Below are 23,341 nucleotides of genomic sequence, written 5' to 3'. Positions count from 1 at the left end.
CCTATACATACTGTTTTCCTTCCCTGGGTTGGTTAGACTCTTATTATCAAAGACTCCAGTAAGTTCTGTGCTGGTGCTAAGTTGCTTCAGTTGTGTCCAACTATGTGTGACCCCATGGACTGTAGCCCACCAGGCTCTCTGTCCATGGGATATTCCAGGCACAAATACTGGAGTGGGTAGCCATTCCCTTCTCTAGGGGATCTTCCCAACCCAGAGACTGAACTTGTGTCTCTTGCATCTCCTGCATTAGCAGGCAGGTTCTTTACCTGGGAATAGTGCCACCTGGGAAGCCCTATGTGCTGGTGAAACAGTTTATTTTGAAGGCAGGCCTTGTTAAGAAGAACAGAGTTACCTTGGTATATTTCAAATGGTTACTTTTCTCCTCCTGCCCTAAGTCCTGGAGGATTTTTCTGAGATATTCACTGTGAGAACCTGCTAATGTTTCTGGAAGTAAAACTCACAAAGTGTGGGGACTCCCCTATGACCAGGCCCCTCTGGATTTTTAACTCTTAGACTAGTCCACACTTAGACTAGCCTCCAGCAATTTGTCAGTTATAGTACAGGTTTTTATTTCCTGGCAATAGTTCCTGTAGAGGTTTCTGTTTATAGGTTCTTGCCCCAGTAAGTTGTGATTCTCTGTATTCGCCTATTAGTCTCTAATTTGGGGGCATCAGTTTGGCCTGTGACCTCATTTCTCTGATGGATCTAAAAGAGTTGTTCATTTTTTAGTTTGATCAGCATTTTACTTAGAATGGAGTGATGCCTTCCAAGTTCCTTATGTTCCTGACTGGAAACTGGAAGTGTCTCATCCCATTTTAATATGGGATTACTTGTCTTGATTATTCAGTAGAAGAATTATCCATATATTATGGCTTTAAGTTCTAGTTTATTTTTGATTTTGTGGTTCTTTTAGCCTTGTAAATTGGTTTCTTTATTTTGGGATGGTCATTTATAATTCTTTAATGTTATGGCTTCATGTTTTGTGCCATGTTTAGAAAGACCTTTCCAACTTAAAAATATGAAAAATAATCACGCACATGTTCTTCTTGTACACATATTATTTCATTTTTATTTTTTATAAATTTATTTATTTTAATTGGAGGCTAATTACTTTACAGTATTGTAGTGGTTTTGCCATACATTGACATGAATCCACCACAGGTGTACACATGTTCCCCATCCTGAACCCCCCTCCCACCTCCCTCCCCATCCCATCCCTCTGGATCATCCCAGTGCACCAGCCCTGAGCACCCTGTCTCATGCATTGAACCTGGACTGGCAATCTGTTTCACATATGATAATATACATGTTTCAATGCTATTCTCCCAAATCATCCCACCCTCACCCTCTCCCACAGAGTCCAAAAGACTGTTCTATACATCTGTGTCTCTTTTGCTGTCTCACATAGAGGGTTATCATTACCATCTTTCTAAATTCCATATATATGTGTTGCTGCTGCTGCTGCTAAGTCATTTCAGTCATTTCTGACTCTGTGTGACCCCATAGATGGCAGCCCAGCAGGCTCCCCTGTCCCTGGGATTCTCCAGGCAAGAACACTGGAGTGGGTTGCCATTGCCTTCTCCAATGCATGAAAGTGAAAAGTGAAAGTGAAGTCGCTCAGTCATGTCCGACTCTTAGCGACCCCATAGACTGCAGCCCACCGGGCTTCTCCATCTGTGGGATTTTCCAGGCAAGAGTACTGGAGTGGAGTGCCATTGTCTTCTCCGATATATATACGTTCAGTTCAGTTCAGTCGCTCAGTTGTGTCCGACTCTTTGCGACCCCATGAATCGCAGCACACTAGGCCTCCCTGTCCATCACCAACTCCAGGAGTTCACTCAGACTCACGTCCATCGAGTCAGTGATGCCATCCAGCCATCTCATCCTCTGTCGTCCCCTTCTCCTCCTGCCCCCAATCCCTCCCAGCATCAGAGTCTTTTCCAATGAGTCAACTCTTCGCATGAGGTGGCCAAAGTACTAGAGTTTCAGCTTTAGCATCCTTCCAAAGAAATCCCAGGGCTGATCTCCTTCAGAATGGACTGGTTGGATCTCCGTGAGCCCAAGGGACTCTCAAGAGTCTTCTCCAACAGCACAGTTCAAAAGCATCAATTCTTCGGTGCTCAGCTTTCTTCACAGTCCAACTCTCACACCCATACATGACCACTGGAAAAACCATAGCCTTGACTAGACAGACCTTTGTTGGCAAAGTAATGTCTCTGCTTTTGAATATGCTATCTAGGTTGGTCATAACTTTCCTTTCAAGGATAAGCGTCTTTTAATTTCATGGCTGCAGTCACCATCTGCAGTGATCTTGGAGCCCCAAAAAATAAAGTCTGACACTGTTTCCACTGTTTCCCCCTCTATTTCCCATGAAGTGATGGGACCGGATGCCATGATCTTCGTTTTCTGAATGTTGAGCTTTAAGCCAACTTTTTCACTCTCCACTTTCACTTTCATCAAGAGGCTTTTTAGTTCCTGTTCACTTTCTACCATAAGGGTGGTGTCATCTGTTAGTATACTGTATTGGTGTTTTCCTTTCTGGCTTACTTCACTCTTTATAATAGGCTCCAGTTTCATCCACCTCATTATAACTGATTCAAATGTATTCTTTTTAATGGATGAATAATATTCCATTGTGTATATGTACCACAGCTCTCTTATCCATTTATCTGCTGATGGACATCTAGGTTGTTTCCATGTCCTGGCTATTGTAAACAGTGCTGCGATGAACATTGGGGTACACATGTCCCTTTTGATTTTGGTTTCCTCAGTGTGTATGCCCAGCAGTGGGATATCTCCAATTGATATCTCCAGTTTTCTTGAAGAGATCTCTAGTGTTCCCCATTCTATTGTTTTCCTCCATTTCTTTGCATTGTTCACTTAGGAAGGCTTTCTTGTCTCTCCTTGGTATTCTCTAGAACTCTGCATTCATTCATTTGGGTATATCTTTCCCTTTTTTGCTTGCCTTTTGCTTCTCTTCTTTTCTCAGCTATCTGTAAAGCCTCCTCAGACAACCAGTTTGCCATCTTCATTTCTTTTTCTTTGGGATGGTTTTGGTCACTGCCTCCTGTACAGTGTTACAAGCCTCTGTCCATAGTTATTCAGGCACTCTGTCTACCAGATCTAACCCCTTGAAACTATTTGTCACCTCTACTGTATGATCTTAACGGATTTGATTTAGGTCATACCTGAATGGCCAGCCTAGTGGTTTTCCCTGCTTTCTTCAAGCCTGAATTTTGCTATATAGAGCTGATGATCTGAGCCACAGTCAGCTCCAGGTCTTATTTTTCCTGATTGTTAGACCTTCCCCATCTTATAGGCTTGGTATAGGCTTGATTATAGGCTGCAAAGACTATAATCAATCTGATTTCAGTATTGACTATCTAGTGATGTCCATGTGTAGAATCGTCTCTTGGGTTGTTGGAAGAGAGTGTTTGCTATGACTGTCCTTCGTTTGTTCCTTTAATAGAGTATATTGATGTACTTTAAAGTTTTTGTATTTTCAATGGCATGTCATGTTATTTTTCAAATAGCAGTCAGTGACTTCCATTGTGAAATCTAATGGAACTTTTACTTCTTATGGCACTTATTTTGTATTGTAGTCATCTGGAGAAATGGGAGAAGGGACTGTGTTTTTTTTCCCCTCAACTTCTAGCACTAAGCATAGTCTGGCCCCTCAGTACATTTTTTTAATTGATGAAAAACAAAGATCAAACAATCATTAAGAAACATCTGATCTTACTTTGCCCATTCTGATATCAACTATTATTTTGACTTTGTTTTGGTCACCCCAAAATGAAAGTCAAATGACTGAGTTTCTTTTTTTTACAGGACACAAGCACATGAAATGGAAAGTTGCTTACCATGAGACACAGGTATATGGTTTATCCACCACTCAAGTTACTTGTCACATTAGTTCAGTTCAGTCACTCAGTCGTGTCTGACTCTTTGTGACCCCATGAATTGCAGCACGCCAGGCCTCCCTGTCCATCACCAACTCCCAGAGTTCACCCAGACTCATGTCCATCGAGTCAGTGATGCCATCCAGCCATCTCATCCTCTGTTGTCCCCTTCTCCTCCTGCCCCAATCCCTCCCAGCATCAGGGTCTTTTCCAATGAGTCAACTCTTCGCATCAGGTGGCCAAAGTATTGGAGTTTCAGCTTTAGCATCAGTCCTTCCAATGAACACCCAGGACTGATCTCCTTTAGAATGGACTGGTTGGATCTCCTTGTTACATCAGTTAGTTGACCTAAAAATTTCAAGCATTGAAAACAATGTCAGCAACCTGAGATCAAAATGCACCACTGACCTCTTAGTGGCAGGATAAATTTATATGCAGCTCATCTTGAAGAAATCTCATAAAACTGATAAGAAACAGGTCCACTAGGGCTCAATGTTCGGAGATTCACCAAACTATTGGCTTGGCCAAAAAGTTCATTCGGGATTGTTCCATCTGATGTTATGGAAGAATCCATGCAATTTTTTTTGCCAGCCCAATAGTTGATAATATGCATTGCTGCTGCTGCTGCTAAGTTGCTTCAGTCATGTCTGACTCTGTGCGACCCCATAGACGGCAGCCCACCAGGCTCCCCCGTTCCTGGGATTTTCCAGGCAAGAACACAGGAGTGGGTTGCCATTTCCTTCTCCAATGCATTAAAGTGAAAAGTGAAAGTGAAGTCACCCAGTCATGTCTGCCTCTTAGAGACCCCATTAGCATGGACAAAAAAAAATCATAGGTCATGATTTGGATTTTGATATGCTCTTTAATCTTCTATTAATTTAATGATTTTCTGATCATCCAAGACTCCATTTTTGTAACTCTTTATTTTAAATAGCATTTGATTACAAACTTCTTTTGTTGGATTGGGCACAGCTTGACTCTATTGTGCAGTGTTGGGAAATGTGCTTGCTGATCTTAGGTTTTAAAAATTTGAATTGAAATTATTTCTATCCATATCCAGGTGTTATTAAACTGAATCTCATACTAATTTATTGTAGCTAATATAAAGTATCTCTTAGGCTTTTAGATGCCTTGTATAGTGTATACATTACAGCTGAAGTTAAAAAAAAAATGTGTTCCATTTAGTTTTTGTGTATTATGGGTATCTTTCCTAATTCTAATCATGTTCTCAGTCTTACTCAGTTTACTGAATTGATTTCTCTGTTACTGTTAAAATAAAAGCTTATAATCTTGGGCTGTGAGATTATCTATCACTCTTGCTTTGTACCACTACATGTTATATTTTTATTACAGTTGCTTCGGTGGTAGGATTCAAATGAGAAAGTTATATATAGGGACAAACGAGTACAATTTCTTTACTTGTTTAAGTAACTAAAGCTGGAGTTGATCTGCCAAAGATCATTACACAGTTTTCATACTAGCTTTTGTCAGATCTAGAGATATAGCTAATTAACACCCCCTCTCCCCCCCCCCCCCCCCCGCCCAGGGCTAGACCTGTGAAAGCTATATGAACCTTTAAAGAGAATTTTGAAAACAAAAAAATCTTGTAATTTGATTCTAAAATAAGAGCCTAATGAAGGGCAATTTGCAAAACAAGAAATGGGCAATCTAGGAAATAGTCATCCTTTTATTATTGGCAGTGCCCTAGTAAATAACCCCAAATTTTAGTGCTCAAAGCAATGCGGACACTTTAGACACTTATGTTGAAGTGGCAAAGGACCTCTCTTTGAACATTTAAACCATCAAAAGAGTGACCTGTAGTGATATCGGTTTCATTACTGGTCATTTTGATGTTCTGAACTAATTCCAGATATGGCCATTGTGCCTCCAATGCTGCTTAAAGGTTCCCCCATTTAGATTTGATTTGACAAGGGATTAAATGTGAAGAGATGAGGCAGGTGAGGTTGACAGAGCTGGACTGATTACCTCATTTCTGGATTCCTGGAACATGCTTCTAATAGATTTCCATGCTTCCAGTTTTCCTCCTTAGTCAATTTTCTCTACTAGTACTCCCATTCTACCAGAATCTACAACATGGCTTTTGTTTTCATCCTCTTGCTTTCCTGCTTAGAAACTTCACAGACTTCCCACTTTCTGTAAATTTGAGTCCCTAGTTCATAATCTGATATTCAAGGCCCTTCATCATCTTGCCTAACCACCCATTTCATGCACATGTTCTTGAGTGTCCACCACTGGGCCAGAACACCTAGGTCAGAACATTGCCAGAGCAGAGTAGAATTTTAACTGGGAAGTACCAAAACCATGACCTGGGATTCAACTGTGTGTATCCAATTCCAAGACATACTTAGAGGCAAAGACTATTTGAAATCTCTTTGTGGAAGACTGAAGAGAGATAGAATGGGGTGGAAGGTGTGTGTCAGGCTGGGAAGGGAAGTTCAGAAAATAGTAACTGAACTAAAACTTTGATATTAATTATTGGCAACACATTTTATGTAGTGCGTGCTGTGTGCTGTTGTGACTGACTATTTGTGACCCATGGACCCACCAGGCTCCTCTGTTCACAGGATATCCCAGACAAGAATATTAGAATGGGTTTCCATTTCCTCCTCCAGTGGATCTTCCTGACCAGAGATTGAACCCACATCTCCTGCATCTCCTGCATTGGTAGGTGGATTCTTTACCACTGAGCTACCTGGGAAGCCAATGATAGTAATTATTGGCAACACATTTTATGTAGCACCTAGAACCTATTGGTAGGAATAGGTAGAGCATGTGTTTTTTTTTTTTTTCTTTTTAAATTAATTTTTATTGGCGTATAGCTGTTTTACAGTGTTGTGTTAGTTTCTGTGCTGTGCTAAGTCACATCAGTCGTGACCAACTCTTTTGTGAACCCATGGGCTGTAGCCCACCAGGCTACTCTGTCCATGGGATTCTTTCTTCATGCAAAAATACGGGAGTGGGTTGCCATGCCCTCCTCCAGGGGATCTTCCCAACCCAGAGATCAAACTCGCATCTCTTAAGTCTCCTGTATTGGCAGGTGGGCTCTATACAGCAAAATGAATCAATCATACATATTCATATACCCCCTCCCTTTTGGCCCTTCTTCCTATTCAGGTCACCACAGTGCATTAAGCAGTAGGTAGAGCATGTTAATGGAACCACATTGAGCGAGTCACTACTTGTCATCCCTCGTCTGCACCCTGCCCCCTCCATGCCCTGTGCTACAGAGTGTGCAGGATGTTGCTCCTTGGGCTGTACCTCTACTCAGGTCAAGATACTTCAACTGACCTTAGTAGTGACAGGAAGATTATCAGAGTTATGGATAGGAGCAATGGTGGTTTGGTGGATATAGGCAGCTACTTGGAGGCATTTCCAAAATGAGTGTAGAGGGAGAGGTCTGGCTGGAGATGAGCTGGGAAGTTACCCACATGTGCTTGTAATCCAGGGAATGGGTGATATCCTCCATGGAGAATGTGTGGGATAAAAGGAGAAAAGAACTCTGGGAAATTCTAACACTTAAGGGCTGGATAGAGGCTGAGAGAAAAAGAGGCCAGTAAGAGCAATAGGAGAAGTGGCCAATAACAGTGGCGTGGTGACTGGACTGAGAATGTGTTTCAGTAAGGAGGATGGCATCCACAGATCCAACGGTTACAGAGAAACCAAGATAGATGTGGCTGGAATTGTGTCTACCAGATATAGCCATACAGAGGTCAGTGGCAGCCTCGGAGAAAGTGTTTGGGTAGTGATGAGATCAGTGCATGTGGTGAGCAAGTTGACAGAGGAAATCTGGATTATTCGTTTCAGGTATTTTCCAGAGAAGGACGAGAAAGAGAAAAAGGAAGTGGCTATAAGCCTGTGTGAGGCAAAGGAAGGATCTTTAAAGGAAAGGAAAGCCCTAAGCAGGTATATTGGTAGAGGGGGATGGATCAGAGGAGTGAGAGAGTTGAAAGTAAAAAAAAAAACCGAGGGTAGGTGGGTTGGAGGAGATAGGAGGGATGGAAGTTTGAGTACAGGGTAGATGGGGAGGCTGGGGGACCTGGAGGTGTGGACAATAGCCATGTCCCTTCCTCTGGCCAAAAGAAAGAGTGGGTTACAGGTACAGGAAAGTTTGCACAGTGAAAGGAAATTGAGACTGGGCACATCTCCTATCAGCTACCTTTTCCTCACCAGTTCAGATCCTCTGGGCCTGATTGTCTCAGGGGCCTTTGGCTATTGCTTTGTTTCAGCCCATTCTCTCAATGGGCTCAGACACACTGACAAGGTGCAACCCTGCAGCTTCTTAGCTCTGGGCCCTGGCACTTTTCCTGCAGACACTGAGGCTTGAGACAGGGTGGGACGGCCTGGGGCACCCATGCATGGTGTAGCCTGGCAGAGCCTGGAGATGTGGAGGAGTTAATGCAGCCCAGGGGTACAAACTTTTGAACAAAGAAAACCTTTATATTGACTCTCATTCCTTTGTGCTAAGTTGCTTTAGTTGTGTCAGACTCTTGAGACCCCATGCACTGTAGCCCACCAGGCTCCTCTGTCCATGGGATTCTCTAGGCAAGAATACTGGAGTGGGTTGACATGCCCTCCTCCAGGGATCTTCCTGACCTGAGGACTGAACCCACATCTCTTATGTCTCCTGCATTGGCAGGGAAATTCTTTACCACTAGCACCACCTGGGAACCTTCCCTGGGAGTGCTCTCTAATAACTTACGAGGCTGAATCTTATGGCTTCTGTCTGTCAGAATGGCTGAATTTCAGCACTTTCTTATGATTCAACCAAATAGCACATAAAGCATTGTTCTGCCTTTTGGGGACCTCAGTTAAGAAACACTTAATGGTCTTATCAAAGTAGGAGGTATAGTCACCTACTGAACAGGAGCTCTCATTTTGTTTTTTTAAAGATCATGTTTAAGCATTTTTATATTCTATTTTTTGGCCATGCCATGTGGTATGCAGGATATTAGTTCCCTGACCTGGGATTGAACCCATGCCCCGTGTAGTGGAAGCATGGTGTCTTAACCACTGGACCGCCAGGAAGTCCCATAAGCTTATTAATAGCTCTCATCTATTCAGCAATTCGTGAGTATCAGACAGTATGTTAATTGTTTTACATACATAATCTTATTAAGATATAAAGTAGGTATTATTTTTCCCATTTTACTCATGAGGGAACTGAGACAAAAAGAATTTTAATAACTTGTTCATGACCATACAGCTAGTAAATGGTGGATCCAGATATCAAACCCAAGTGTGTCTGGATTCTAAGCCTGCAATCTCTTTACAGCATTATGTTGTCTTGCCTAATATAAATGTGATAGTTACAGAAGACTGTTAAAAGGGATAGACTAGAAGTTGTGAGGGCCCAGCTGGATTTAAAATTATGAGTTCATAGTGGCTCAAATATATATAGTGGTACAGGGCTTCCCTGTAGCTCAGATGGTAAAGAATCTGCCTGCAATGCAGAAGACCCAGATTCAATCCCTGGGTCGGGAAGATCCCCTGGAGAAGAAAATGGCAACCCACTCCAGTAGTCTTGCCTGGAGAATTTCACGGACAGAGGAGCCTGGTGGGCTACAGTCCATGGGGTTGCAAAAAGTCGACATGACTGAGTGACTAACACAGACAGACAGTGTTCTCCAGCTGTGTTCAGCCATTTGGCCATAGGATCAGAGAAGGCTGGTAATTAAATTTATTCAGAAATGGTGTATGGTTTTGATAGTGAACAATGTACAGTGGAAAGAACAGGGAGCAAGGGGATTGAGGATATAAGAGAGTGCAGTGACTGACCATGGCATCCAGACTGGGTAAGTGAAAAGTGAGGCTCAGTGGAGGCAAACTAATAGGAAGGCAATGGAGGGGTTGTGAGCTTAAAGATCAGATTTATTGGGGAACAAACAGTTGGAAAGTCTGCAGGATAAGAGTTGTGGGGAGAGTGGCAAATTGGTTTGAAGGTATTAAAGGTGGAGTGAAAATCATTGGGAATGAGAAAGTCACGGCACTGTGAGGCCATGGCAGTGTATTGATCATCCTTATGGTCAAGTCTGGCCTTGCTGCCTGTTTTGTCAATAAAGTTTTATTGGAACACAGCCATGTCTATTTGTTTGCATATTGTTGATGGCTGCTTTCAAGCTGCAACAGTAGAGGCAGGTAGTTGCAAAAGAGCCAGTATATCCTACAAAGCCTAAAATATTTACTGTATGGTACTTAAAAATGTTCGGTGACCATGGTTTCGAAAATGCAATGGGGGAGTAAGGTGAATGGTGACATAGCTCTCCCTAACCCTCACCTTCACCCCGCATGTAGGCTGTGGAAGAGAATACAGCCTTGAGATGGCTTTATGGGACATGGTGCTGTAGGTGGGGAACTACCTTTCAATTAGCAACAGGAGATGGAGTGAATGTTCAGGGAAAAAATGGACACATAGAAGTGGACTTTGTTTACCATGGTTAGAATTCCAGACTGTGCAGTGGAAATGTTGGGAGAGAGAGGAGGAGTTAAGACATTGGATAGAAAAGGGAGGAAGAGAGGATTGGCATTCAGATAACTGTTGGATTGTTGATGTCTAGCCAGAGCTTGCAATTTGGGTGGTGCCCAAGGATCACAGGCATAAAAAGGGAAGGAGGAATTTACCCAAGGTTCTCATTTGGGTCAGGCTGAGCTACTTCCAGATCGCCTCTAGTTTGGCTACGAATTCCAAATTCCAAAGGCAAGCTGCCCATGGCATGGTGGCTTCCAGGACAGCCCTAGGCCTCTCTAATTTCCTTGTTTTGGCGGTCTGAGAGAAATTTCATCTGGTAATTTTTGAATATAGAATAAAATCCTGTTTTTCCCCTAATGGAATATTCATGGATTTTGCTTTCTGTCAGTGGAATTAGAAAGATTGTAAATTTACTTTTTGGTCACCTAGTCAGAGAATGTGAATGCTGATAACTTTTGTTTTAAAGTAGTAAACTATTTTTTAAATATATCTTAAATTTTAAAAATGTATATCTATATATATAGAAGGCATTCCTAGGTCGGAGTCATCTCCTTTCTCTTTTCTATCTTGAATAGTGTTCAGAACCATAAGTTCCATCAAGGCAGGGACCATATTTGGCTTTTTCACTGTTGTGTCCTTACAGCCTAGGAATAGTAAAAACTCAATAAATTTTTGTTAGGTAAATAAGAAAAATGGTTTTTCCCTTAGTGGAATATGACTTAGGTGTTAATGCTGAAAATATTGGAAAATACGGTTTATGATTTTCCATGAAATCTAGTGCTTGCTCAAACTGCACAGAAAAAACCTATAGATTCTACCAGGTTTTAAAAAAGTACCACAGGGGACATTTTTAAAGAAATAAATGCTTTAGGAAGAATTCTGGTTTGAATTATATTAGCATTGGTAAATTTTTATGTATGTGTCCTTTTTAAAATGTTATTGTAGTATAGTTGATTTACAGTGTGTTAATTTCTGCTGTACACCAAAGTGATTCAGTTATACATGTATATATTCTTTTCCATTGTGTTTTATCACAGGATATTAAATATAGTTTCCTGTGCCCTATAGTAGGACCTTGTTGTTTATGGAAATACGTCATTTTCAACATGATTTTAAATGAATGATGTTTGAGGGGCCTGAGGTAAAATAGGAGGAAGAGACAGAAAATCTAAGTTTTCAGTGTCTCAGTCCTTTGGGGCTGCTATAATAGAAAAATCATAGACTGGGTGGCTTAAACAACAAACATTTATTTCTCACAGTTCTGGGGGCTGCTGGCAAGTCCAAGATCAGGTGCTGAAAGATTCAACATCTTCTGGGGACCTGCTTCCTGGTCCATAGATAGCCAACCTCTGGCCGTGTCCTCACACAGTGGAAGGGGCAAAGAGAGAGTGCATTTTATAAGTGCACTAATCTGATTCATGAGGGCTCCACCCTTATGATCTAGTACCTCCCAAGGTCGGTCCCCACTTTCAACATGTGAATTTTGGAGGGATGCAAACGTTCAGTGTATAGCTCTCTACTGCAATACGTTATAGTCAAAATCACAAATAGAATCATTGCCAAAGTTGGGAAGGAACATAGGAGATAAGCCAAAGAATTACAAATCTGGACCACCATGAGACGAATAGAAATTGAACCAGGGATCTTGTCTTGCCTTCATCTATGAATATTTTGAGAAAGAATGGGTAAGAGCATGGCTTCAAGTTGTTTGAGAGAGACCTTACTGAATTTGAGCTTTAGAAAGAGGCAGTATGGCATGGTGGTTTAGAATCTGGGCTAGTGTGTCTCGGCTCTACCACTTAGTAGCTGTGTGGCTTTGAGAAATTTATGTACCTTCTCTAGGCCTCAGTTTCTTCATCTGGATAGTGGAGTTTATAATTGTACCTCTCTTATAGGGTTGTGTGAGTATTAAATTAGTGTGTATATATATATATTGGAGAAGGGCATGGCAACCCCCTCCAGTATTCTTGCCTAGAGAATCCCATGGACAAAGGAGCCTGGTGGGCTACAGTCCATGGGGTCACAAAGACTCGAACATGACTGAAGCAACTTAGTGTGTGTGTGTATATATATATATATATAATATTATATTTATTATATATTTATTGCAAATTTTAATATAATATTTAATATAGAATAATATTTAACATTAATAAAATTTAATTATTTATTATATAAATAATATTATTTATATATAAATATATAAATATTTTTATATTTAAAATGTTTAAAGTTTATAAAAATTTAAAAACTTAATAAATATTTTAATAAATATATAATATATAAATATATTATTGTATACATATTAATATTGATAATAAAATATTTAATAAATATTTAACGTGATAAATAGTATATATTTATAATATATCACATATATATTTTATATATATATATATATATATACACCATAATCTGGTTCATAATAGGAACTCAAGAATCATTATGATAATAATGATAATGTTTGGTATCAAGTAAAAAGGACTCTTGTTTTACCAATTTAGTACCCAGTTCAATAGCCAAGTGAAAGATTTTGCTTAATTTTAACTTAGCCTTGGCCATTTTGGCACCATCAGCATATCATGGAAGAGGATTTACAATTTGTTGGGGGAGGTGGTCTGTATTTTTTAATCCTTTTCCCCTCTGAGTTTCTAAGTGAAGTGAAGTAAAAGTCATTCAGTCCTACCCTTTGCGATCACATGGACTATACAGTCCCTGGAATTCTCTAGGCCAGAATACTGGAGTGGGTAGCCTTTCCCTTCTCCAGGGGATCTTCCCAACCCAGGGATTGAACCCAGGTCGGCTGAGCCACCAGGGAAGCCCAAGAATACTGGAGTGAGTAGCCTATCCCTTCTCCAGCAGATCTTCCCGACCCAGGAATGGAACCAGGGTCTCCTGCATTGCAGGCGGATTCTTTACCAACTGAGCTATCAGGGAAGCCTGTCTTGAGTTTCTGCTGCTGCTGCTGCTAAGTCACTTCAGTGGTGTCTGACTCTGTGCGACCCCATATACGGCAGCCCACCAGGCTCCCCCGTCCCTGGGATTCTCCAGGCAAGAACACTGGAGTGGGTTGTCATTTCCTTCTCCAATGCATGAAAGTGAAAAGTGAAAGTGAAGTCGCTCAGTAGTCTCCGACTCCTAGCGACCCCATGGACTGCAGCCTACCAGCCCCCTCCATCCATGGGATTTGCCAGGCAAGAGTACAGGAGTGGGTTGCCTCTAGGACAATTCTAAAAATCGTGGCCTTTTCTTGGTGTACTTCAAAATAGTACCATAAGGTGGAGCTCTTCCCTTACTCTAGAATTCCGAATGGCTTGACTAAGACTTGACTATATAGAGAGTAATGAAAGCCGCTTAAAATTATGGTCTTGGTACACTAAAGGTAGTCCTGTATTTTAAAAGAATAACATTATAAAAAGTTCAAACTTTAACTATCTCACAATAGACAAGTACTTGCTTCTAGAAAAATCAAAACATCCATTTGAAGATTTTAGATTCAAAACAGAGACATGAGAAATTCTAAAATATTAGGCAATCTAAAATGAAATGCATAATATAAAGCACTTTACATAGTGAATGCCTAATGTATGTGTGTGTGTTACACATCTCAATCTCCTAAAGACTGTTAAAAGGTCTCAAATTGATGTCTGAATGTGCTTGCTCTTGGGAGGACTGGGTAAATCCAGGTCAGTTGTCTGAAGTCATTTGCTTTCATATTGCAGGTGTCTATCCCGGGTGTCTAGCATGGCTGTAGGCCTTCAGTGCAGATGAGGATGATGGATCCACCTATATACCTTGTGACCAGCACATGGTGAGAGATAGAATGTCAAATATTCTCACCCAGTTTATGACAAAAGTTCTGGATCCTCATTCAGGTTCAAGCAAACCAAATCTAATCACAGGGAATATCAGAGGCTGGTACAACTTGGATGGATGGGGTTCCTCAGGGCTTAATCAGGAAATCTTAGTTCAGTCAGAAGAGGGTATCAACTGGGTAGTGGGATTGTGAATAATTTTTTTGTATATATGCCAGTGCAGGAGATGCAAGAGACCTGGGTTCAGTCCCTAGGTTGGGGAGATCCCATGGAGGAGGTAATGGCAACCCACTCCACTATTCTTGCTTAGGAAGTCCAATGGACAGAGGAGCCTGGCATGCTACACTACATGGGGTCGCAAAGAGTCAGGCACAACTGAGGACACACACAGTCGGTTTGTCATAGCTTGCCTTCCAAGGAGCAAGCGTCTTTTAATTTTATGATGGCAGTCACCATCCACAGTGATTTCGGAGTCCAGGGAAATAAAGTCTGTCACTGCTTCCACTTTTTCCCCTTCTATTTGTCATGAAGTGATGGGACCAGATGTTGTGATCTTGGATTTTTTAATGTTGAGTTTCAACCAGCATTATTGTCACTCTCCTCTTTCACCCTCATCAAGAAGTTCTTTAGTTCTATATATATATATTCTGATATGAATTGAAAATCTTTTATAAAATTGGCTAATATTTTAGAAGAATTCTTGGTGTTGATGCCCAAGAATCGGAGACAGTCCCAGCTGCGGGGTTGCAGCTCTTCCAGCCACCTGACAATGTCATCTCACTTAGTAGAACAGCTGCCGCCCCCGCACAACAAGAGCAATAACTGTGCGGAAGGTGAACAGTCTTTGCCACCGCCTGCTGGCCTCAACAGTTCCTGGGTGGAGCTGCCCATGAACAGCAGCAATGGCAATGAGAAGAATGGGGGGCTAGAGCTTGTACCCTCCTCATCCTCCATCCACAATGGGGACATGAAGATTCTTTTGGATGCACAGAATGAATCCAGACAGAGCAGTTCAAGAGGCAGTTCTCACTGTGACAGCCCTTCCCCACAAGAAGATGGGCAGATCATGCTTGATGTGGAAATGCACACCAGCAAGGACCATAGCTCTTAGTCAGAAGAAGAAGTTGCAGAAGGAGAGAAAGAGGTGGATGCTCTGAAGAAAAGTGTAGACTGGGTGTCCGATTGGTCCAATAGACCTGAAAATATTCCACCCAAGGAGTTCCACTTCAGGCACCCTAAATGTTCTGTTTCCTTAAGCATGAGAAAAAGTGAAGCCATGAAGAAAGGGGGGATCTTCTCCACAGAGTTTCTTAAGGTGTTCATTCCATCTCTCTTCCTCTCCCATGTTTTGGCTTTGGGGCTAGGTATCTACATTGCAAAATGACTAAGCATGCCTTCTACCAGCACCTACTGAGGGAAGAGAAGAGCCCCTTGGCCAGCGTGAGACTTGTGAAGTGGTGTCTTGTCACAGTAGTTTATTTGAACTTGAGACCATTGTAAGCATGTCCCAATCTCCTCCCTCTTTTTACATATCCAAGTTCCAGTAACTCTCAAATTCAATATTTTATTCCAACTCCGTTGAGGCTTTTTACTAACCTCATTCCCTTTTTGGCCTGTAAAACACTTCTGCTGCTTCTACTGCTGCTAAGTCGCTTCGGCCATGTCCGACCCTGTGCAACCCCATAGACAGCAGCCCACCAGGCTCCCCCATCCCTGGGATTCTCTAGGCAAGAATACTGGAGTGGGTTGCCATTTCCTTCTCCAGTGCATGAAAGTGAAAAGTGAAAGTGAAGTCACTCAGTCATGCCCGACTCTTCACGACCCCATGGACTGCAGCCTACCAGGCTCCTCTATCCATGGGATTTTCCAGGCAAGAGTACTGGAGTGGGGTGCCATTGCCTTCTCCATAAAACACTTCAGAATTTCCTAATAAGAGTTTACTGTTGTTTAGAAATTTGCAAGGGCTTCTTTTCCGCAAACGCCACCAGCAGATTTAAGTTTGTCAAGACTGCCGTTGTCTTCTCTCAGTACCACCAGACCTAGACCTGCACCATTCATGGTATAAATCTTACTCTTTCAAGATAACTCCCACTGTCTCTTCCAATGAGACCAGGTTGCAAATGATATGAAAGCTACATGTTGTTTTGTTTTTCAAGACAAAGGGACGCTTGAATTTATACTTATGAAAAGAGAACACAAAACAAATAAAACAGACAAAATACGACACAAGGAAAATAAATATCCTGGGCAATAAAAAGTTATTTTAAACCAAAAAAAGAAAAAGAAAAATTCTTCACAATGAATATATAGTATTTTCGTAATCAAAATAAAGTAACCCAATCTCATTCTGGAAGAATGAACAAACAAAATAAACAAAGGTGAAAACTAGATGATATCCAAAGCTCTGGTCTTGGAGGGGAGCCCATAGTATCACCAAAACTAAAATATGGGCTAAATATGGGTGTTAACCCTGGGGTATGGAGCCAAGAGTCCAGGTTCTACGTGATGAGAACAAACATAAGTTGATTTGACAACAATGCATATAGTGGTGGTGAGTGATTCTGAGTAAGTACTTAGAGAGAAAGGAATCCACCCCTTCAGGATGAGCAAAGCCAAGCCTTTCCAAGGTTATCTGGGTGCCTGACAAGTTCTGTGGTGTGCGTGAGGTGGGAGACAAGCTCCATGACTTGGGTCCTGGTCCATTGCCTCTGAATTGTGGTTGGGAGGCCAGTAGAGTTAGGCTTCTGTGTGTGCGGTTTATTCATCCTAACTGTGTATTGAACATGTTTGGGGGGAAAAAATTCCAGAAAGTTCCAAAAAGCAAAATTTGAATTTACCATGCACTGGCAACTATTTACATAGCATTGACATTATATTATATATTATATTTAATCTAGAGATGATTTAAAGCATACAGGAATATGTGCATAGGTTATATGCAAATACTGAGCCATTTTATATAAGGGACTTGGGCATCCATTTGGTGGGGATGGGGTTGTCCTGGATCCAATCCCCACACAAGCTGAGGGACATCTGTACTCAGTTTCCTGGTCTGAGGTTGTTGGGGTAGCTCAGGGTTGGGGAGTGGCAGGTTAGGTTTTGATGGGCCAAATGCAGGCCCCTTCCTTTTCTTGGATTTCTGGACCATTCTCAACAGGTGACACTCTAGAGTTATAAATGTATCGGCAGCACTCCTGTCCTGGCATGCAGTGTTATATTCACGAAATATAACAGCGAGGAAGGCTGCATAGTGCTCCAATGGGAAACTGGTTGGTGAAGAAGCATCACTTTGGTTAAAGGAGAACCTGAGAATATTCATCTGCCTTCTCAAGCCCAGACCAGCTGTGAGTCCTGTTAGTTTTGCCTTAAGTAAAGCTACTTGGTCCCATCACTGCCTTTTTCTTCACAGTGCTTTTGTCCCAGGAATAAGAAAAATGGTGCTTCTACCATATTCCCCAGGTGCTTGATGGAAAGCACTGGAGGCTGCCAAACCTGCAGAAGTTCCCCCTTTTCCTCTGTGTGTGTGTGTGTGTGTGTGTGTGTGTGTGTGTGTAGGTATGAGAAAGAGAGAAAGATGGAGAGAAAGAAAGAAAGAGTAATAAACACAAAAGAGCCAGCAAAATTGATGTGTAGGCCAGAAAGGCAAGATTCAAAAAATTACTATGGATGAGACACCATGATTTATGGGATTAGAGGCAGCTATCAAAGCTGAAGTACACATTTAGGATTCTAAAGTTAAGGAAACAAGAGAAAATTGGTGGGAAACAATCTCGATGACCAGGAATCTAAAGGACAGATACTAGCAATTGTTATTTTAGACATCTGTTTTTGGTGTTAGTTATATAAGCATATACCCCTTTGTTAATTAGTTGTATCTTTATAGCTGTGTTATATTAGGCAATTACTTGACCTGTTTGTTTTCCCAACTCTACTAAAATTTTGCAAGAAATGGAGTGTCATCAGATAAAAGAATTGACCATAAAGGTAGATCCATCATTTTGCCTTTCTCACCATTGAACAGTGCCTGTGTGTATGCATCAGAAAAGAAAGATATTAAGGCCCCAGCTTGTTTTTCTGTTTAGATGAGAAATATCATGTCTTTGTGTAATTGGCTTTGTTTTGAAACACAGATTTTTTTCAGGCCAGATTTTTTCTCTGACCCAATTTTTCCCTCTCTTCTGTCATTTGGCTTATTTAAAATATGAAACTGGGAATCAGGCACTTGAGGCCTCATGATGACTGTGTCACTGATTTGGTATGTGATCTTGGCCAACATACTTAACAAATGAGGCACAGAAAGGTTAAATGGGGTTCGAAGGACTGTAAATACTGACCTGCCTCATTATGATATTGTTTAGGTCTAGTACTTTTTTTAAACCAAAAACCAAAGCAAAGCAATTTAAAGCAAAGCACACAAGTTTTTTCTACATTTTTTCTACTCCCTTTCCCTTTCTTACTCCCTGCTCCCCTCCTTTCCCATATCTGTTGATTTGGTCCAGAGTAGAGATGGTCCCTTTTCAGAATGTCTCTCATCCCTCTTTGTCTGGGCTGTTAAGCAATCCAGCAGCATCTTTTGGGTGTGCTTTTGGGTATTTGGTCTTTGCAAATGGGGAAAGAGTTCTATTTGGGGAAACATAAAAATTTGTTTTGAATCATATGGCCCATATTGCAAATCAGTACTGGGTATGTTGAGGGATCTAGGCTTAACCTCAGTTCCATCCATGATTAACTGTGCACTCAGGCCCCATTTGAGGGGTAATAGAAGGGAAACCTGGGGTCACCAATCTGTCTGGGAAAAACAAACTTACTTGCTAGAAAGCCCAATAGAGGACTTTGTGTTTGAAGCCATCTGAGAAACCCTATGACCATGAGCATTAATTTGTTCTTGACCTTATCAAAGGCTCAGTGGTAAAGAACCCAGTTGCCAATGCAGGAGATATGGGTTCAATTCCTGGGTTAGGAAGATCCTCTGGAGGAGGAAATGGTAACCCACTCCAGTATTCTTGCCTGAAGAGGAGCTTGGTGGGCTACAGTCCATGGGGTTGCAAAAGTCGGACATGACTTAGCAACTAAACAACAGTCAATAAAATAACTACTAAGTTATTTACCTACTGTATAGCTCATATGTATATCATGTATATTAGATTAAAAATGATAAGGACAGTCATGTATTTTAGTTTCTTGGAAATATAATTTCAAAGCATAGTCATAATAAAACAGGGCTTTAGAACATCTATTTGAGGATCTGGTGATATAGACTGTGATTCCTGATAATGCAGTCTATAATAGGACTCCAAATGGCTCTTTTCTAATTCTCATTTCTATGTTTGCATGTATGCATGCTAAGTTGCTTCAGTTGTGTCTGACTGTTTGCGACCCCATGGACTATAGCCTGCCAGGCTCCTCTGTCCATGGGATTCTCCAGGCAAGAATACTGGATTGGGTTGCCATGCCCTGCTCTAGGGAATCTTCCAGACCCAGGGATCGAACCCACATCTCTTATGTCTCCTGCATTGGCAGGCAGGTTCTTTACCACTAGTGCCACCTTGGAAACCTCAATTTCTATGTGTAGCTATAACCAAGTCTACTAGTAGTATTTTCTGAATTGTACCAAATGGGTAAACTACTTTAAAATGCTTATGGGTTAAATCCCTGGGTTGGAAAGATCCCCTGGAGAAGGAAATGGCAACCCACTCCAGTATTCTTGCCTAGAGAATTCCATGGATAGAGGAGCCTGGTGGGCTACAGTCCATGGGGTCGCAAAGAGTCAGACATGACTTAGTGACTAAACAACAACTTAGAATGCATAAATCTACACTGGAGTATATTAGTTCAGTTGCAAATAAAAGAATAATTCCTCTCTCAACCATACATGTTGGAAAACTTGCCTTTCTTGACACCTTTTCCTTTCCTTTGCTCCCCTTCTCAATCTTATGACTTTTTTTTTTTTTTTTTTTTTGGAAGCACAATGCAGTTTGTAGGATCTTAGTTCCCAGACCAGGGATCAAACCTGAGTGGTTGGCAGTGAGAGCATGAGTCCTAACCACTGGACCACCAGGGAATTCCCTCTCCTTTTCAGTCTTATGGATTTCACCTTCTGTGGTAGACCTTGCCAATTACCTCCAAAATCCATTCTTCCTTTTTTTTTTTTTTTTTAAATAAGAGAAACTGGACTTTTAGCTGGACACATGTTCATTGCTTTCCTTGTATGTGTCCATGTGACTAAGTTCTGGCTGATGAGGTACACGTGGGTGTGTTGTGTGATCATTTCAGGAAGTTGAAAAGGTAGAGATCACACATTTCTTCTCGTCTTCCTCCAGCGCGCAGTCTGGAACAAGGATGTTATGGCTAGAATTCTAGCATTCATTTTCATACTCCTGGCAGAATGTATACAACTAGGAGTCTTGATTCCTGAACATTTCCTGGTGCTGTCATACTAGTCCTGGCCTGCCTACTTCTGAAGTTCTTATTTAAGCCACCCTTGTTTTGTGGTGGTATGCACAGAAGAAATAGTTTTCAGGACAAAGATAATGGGTTTGATTTGGGGTATGTGAAATATGAAGCATTGGCAGGTCACTCAGGGAGAAATGTACAAGAGTCAGGGCTGTGGAGAGATGGTAGGCCTGAATGAAACCATGCAGCTTTCTCTGCTTCTGTTCTCCTGCTATCTGGTATTCTTGTTAAAATCCAGGGGAAATAGCACTAGTTCCACAGAGCTACTTTGGAAAATGTTGGCTTATACTACAAGGCCAGTGAGCATCTAACTGGTCTTTCAGTCACTCCCAGTTCTTGCCTTTTGAAAGTATTTTATACATTTTTCCCAAGGAACTTCTTTTTTAAAAAAAGAAAACTTCTTAAAAAATAATTAGTTGTTTTTTTTTTTTTTTTGGCCACACTGCATGGTGTGTGGAATCTTAGTTTCCTGACCAAGGATCGAACCCGCGCCCCCTGTATTGGAAGCATAGAGTCTTAACCCCGGGACCACCCAGGAAGTCCTCCAAGGTAACTTCCTGAAACTATTTTGACCTGTGCCTACTGACTAGAGTTTAATTTACTTATGGTGACACTCACGGCCCTCCACAATCTGGACTGAATCTACTTTTCCAATTTGTTTTCATTGTGTCTTTTCATGCACCCCAAGCTTTTGTCAGACTGATGTTGACAGTCTGTCCAAATAGACTCTCTGTTCTATTTATGCTCCAAATTTTCTCTATTATGCCTTTGTACACACTCAGGATCATCTCTAGCCCATTTTGGTATGAAGCAGAAAAAGATGTCTCTTCCTCAGACACTTACTTCCATCTGTCAAAAAATTGTTGTTGTGTACTGATTGGTAGAAAATGACATTTTCCTGTGATCTAGTAGAAAATTTTTGTAATAAATGTACAAATCACTCACCTTTGAAGTAACAAGAAAGTTATTAAAATATGAACATTTTCAACTAATAGGGGTATTAACAAGGTGGACAGTGCCCTCTTAGGTGTAGTACTTTTGCAGCACGCAGACTGAAGAACCATGAGGGAGGCCCTACTTGTATTGTTCCCTCCACCTGAAATTCTACCCACCACCATCTTCGCATGTCCAAGGGCTACTCAAATGCCACTATCACAAAGCTTTTCCTGATTCTTCAAGGTGAAAATAAGTCTCCTCTCATCCTGAAAACTGGAGAAGGCAATGGCAACCCACTCCAGTACTCTTGCCTGGAAAATCCCATGGACGGAGGAGCCTGGTAGGCTGCAGTCCATGGGGTCACCAAGAGTTGGACACGACTGAGCGACTTCACTTTCGTGCATTGGAGAAGGAACTGGCAACCCACTCCAGTGTTCTTGCCTAGAGAATCCCAGGGATAGGGGAGCCTGGTGGGCTGCTGTCTATGGGGTTGCACAGAGTCGAACATGACTGAAGCGACTTAGCAGCAGCAGCAGCATCCTGAAAACGCAGTATGTTTTATCTGGACCTCTCTTAGGGTATTTATCACTTTCTAATAGTATTCTGTTTACGTTGGTGTCTCCTCACTCTACTAGACTTAATGCTCTTTGGGGACAGGATGCATTTATGATTTACTTTTTAACTTCATAATACTTGGCAGAGTATCTTATACTTAGCGTTACCATATGTCTCAATTTGCTTGGCCAATCTGGTTTATGTCTAGTGCTCTGACGTAAGCATTAATAGTGATCCCCTTTCATACTCAAAATGTCCCAGTTAGAATGACAAATTGTATAGTCACTCTGCATGCGTGCTGAGTAGCTTCAGTCATGTCCAACTCTTTGCCACCCTATGGACTGCAGCCCACCAGGCTCTGTCCCATGGGATTCTCCAAGTGAGAATACTGGAATGGGTTGCCATTTCCTCCTCCAGGGGATCTTCCCAACTCAGGGATCAAACCCACATCTCCTGCTGACTCCTGCATTGCAGGCAGATTCTTTACTGCTGAGCCACCAGGGAAGTCCAAAGTCACTCTACATATGTGGTATTCATTCAGTAAGTAATTAATGAATGAAGACATGAATAAATGACAGTGATTGAGGAGCCATTCACATAGAGAAGATAAGTGAATATGTGCAATTGGTAAGCTCATCAAAACAGAGAGAATACGAAAGATAAGGGCGAAGGACAGGGCCAATGTGGAATGTTTACATTGAAGGGATAGAGGAAGAGTCAACCAAGGATTCAAAGCAAAAGAAGTTGGGACTTCCCTGGTAGTCCAGTGGCTAAAACTCCACACTCTTAATTCAGGAGAGCTGAATTTGATCCCTGGTCAAGGCAATAGATCCCATGTACTACAAATAATACCATATAATTTAAAAAGGAGTAAAATAGATAGGAGAAAAATCAGGGTCATGTAACAGAAGCCAGAAAGAGAGTTTTAGGAGGGATGAAGTGGTCAGCATTGGTAAAATGCTGTGGCTAGATCAAGCAAGGTGAGTTTTAAGAAAAAGCCAGCCAATCTACCAGTTATTAGGCCATTGCTGACTTTCAAGACAGCAGTTTCAATAGAGTGTCGTTGAGGTGGGGTGGAAGCTTGGTTGTGAGGAGTTAGTGGTGAGAAAGGAGTCAGTAAGCATTGACTACATTTGTTAGAAGTTTGACTTGTGAAAGGAAGGTGATTGATAGGGTGGTAACTTGGGTCCAAG

General features: G+C 41.5%; 1 pseudogene; it reads left to right on the top strand.

Annotated features, from left to right (window-relative positions):
• Window positions 1-16,503, top strand: part of LOC129638959 (BCL2/adenovirus E1B 19 kDa protein-interacting protein 3-like) — a 37,979-nt pseudogene extending 21,476 nt beyond the window's left edge.
• The last annotated feature ends 6,838 nt before the right edge of the window (window positions 16,504-23,341 follow it).

This window comes from Bubalus kerabau, chromosome X, assembly GCF_029407905.1.
Source record: "Bubalus kerabau isolate K-KA32 ecotype Philippines breed swamp buffalo chromosome X, PCC_UOA_SB_1v2, whole genome shotgun sequence".
Lineage (NCBI taxonomy): Eukaryota > Metazoa > Chordata > Mammalia > Artiodactyla > Bovidae > Bubalus > Bubalus kerabau.
The sequence above is the reverse complement of the archived record's forward strand: the minus strand, read 5'-3'. Positions and strand labels throughout refer to the sequence as shown.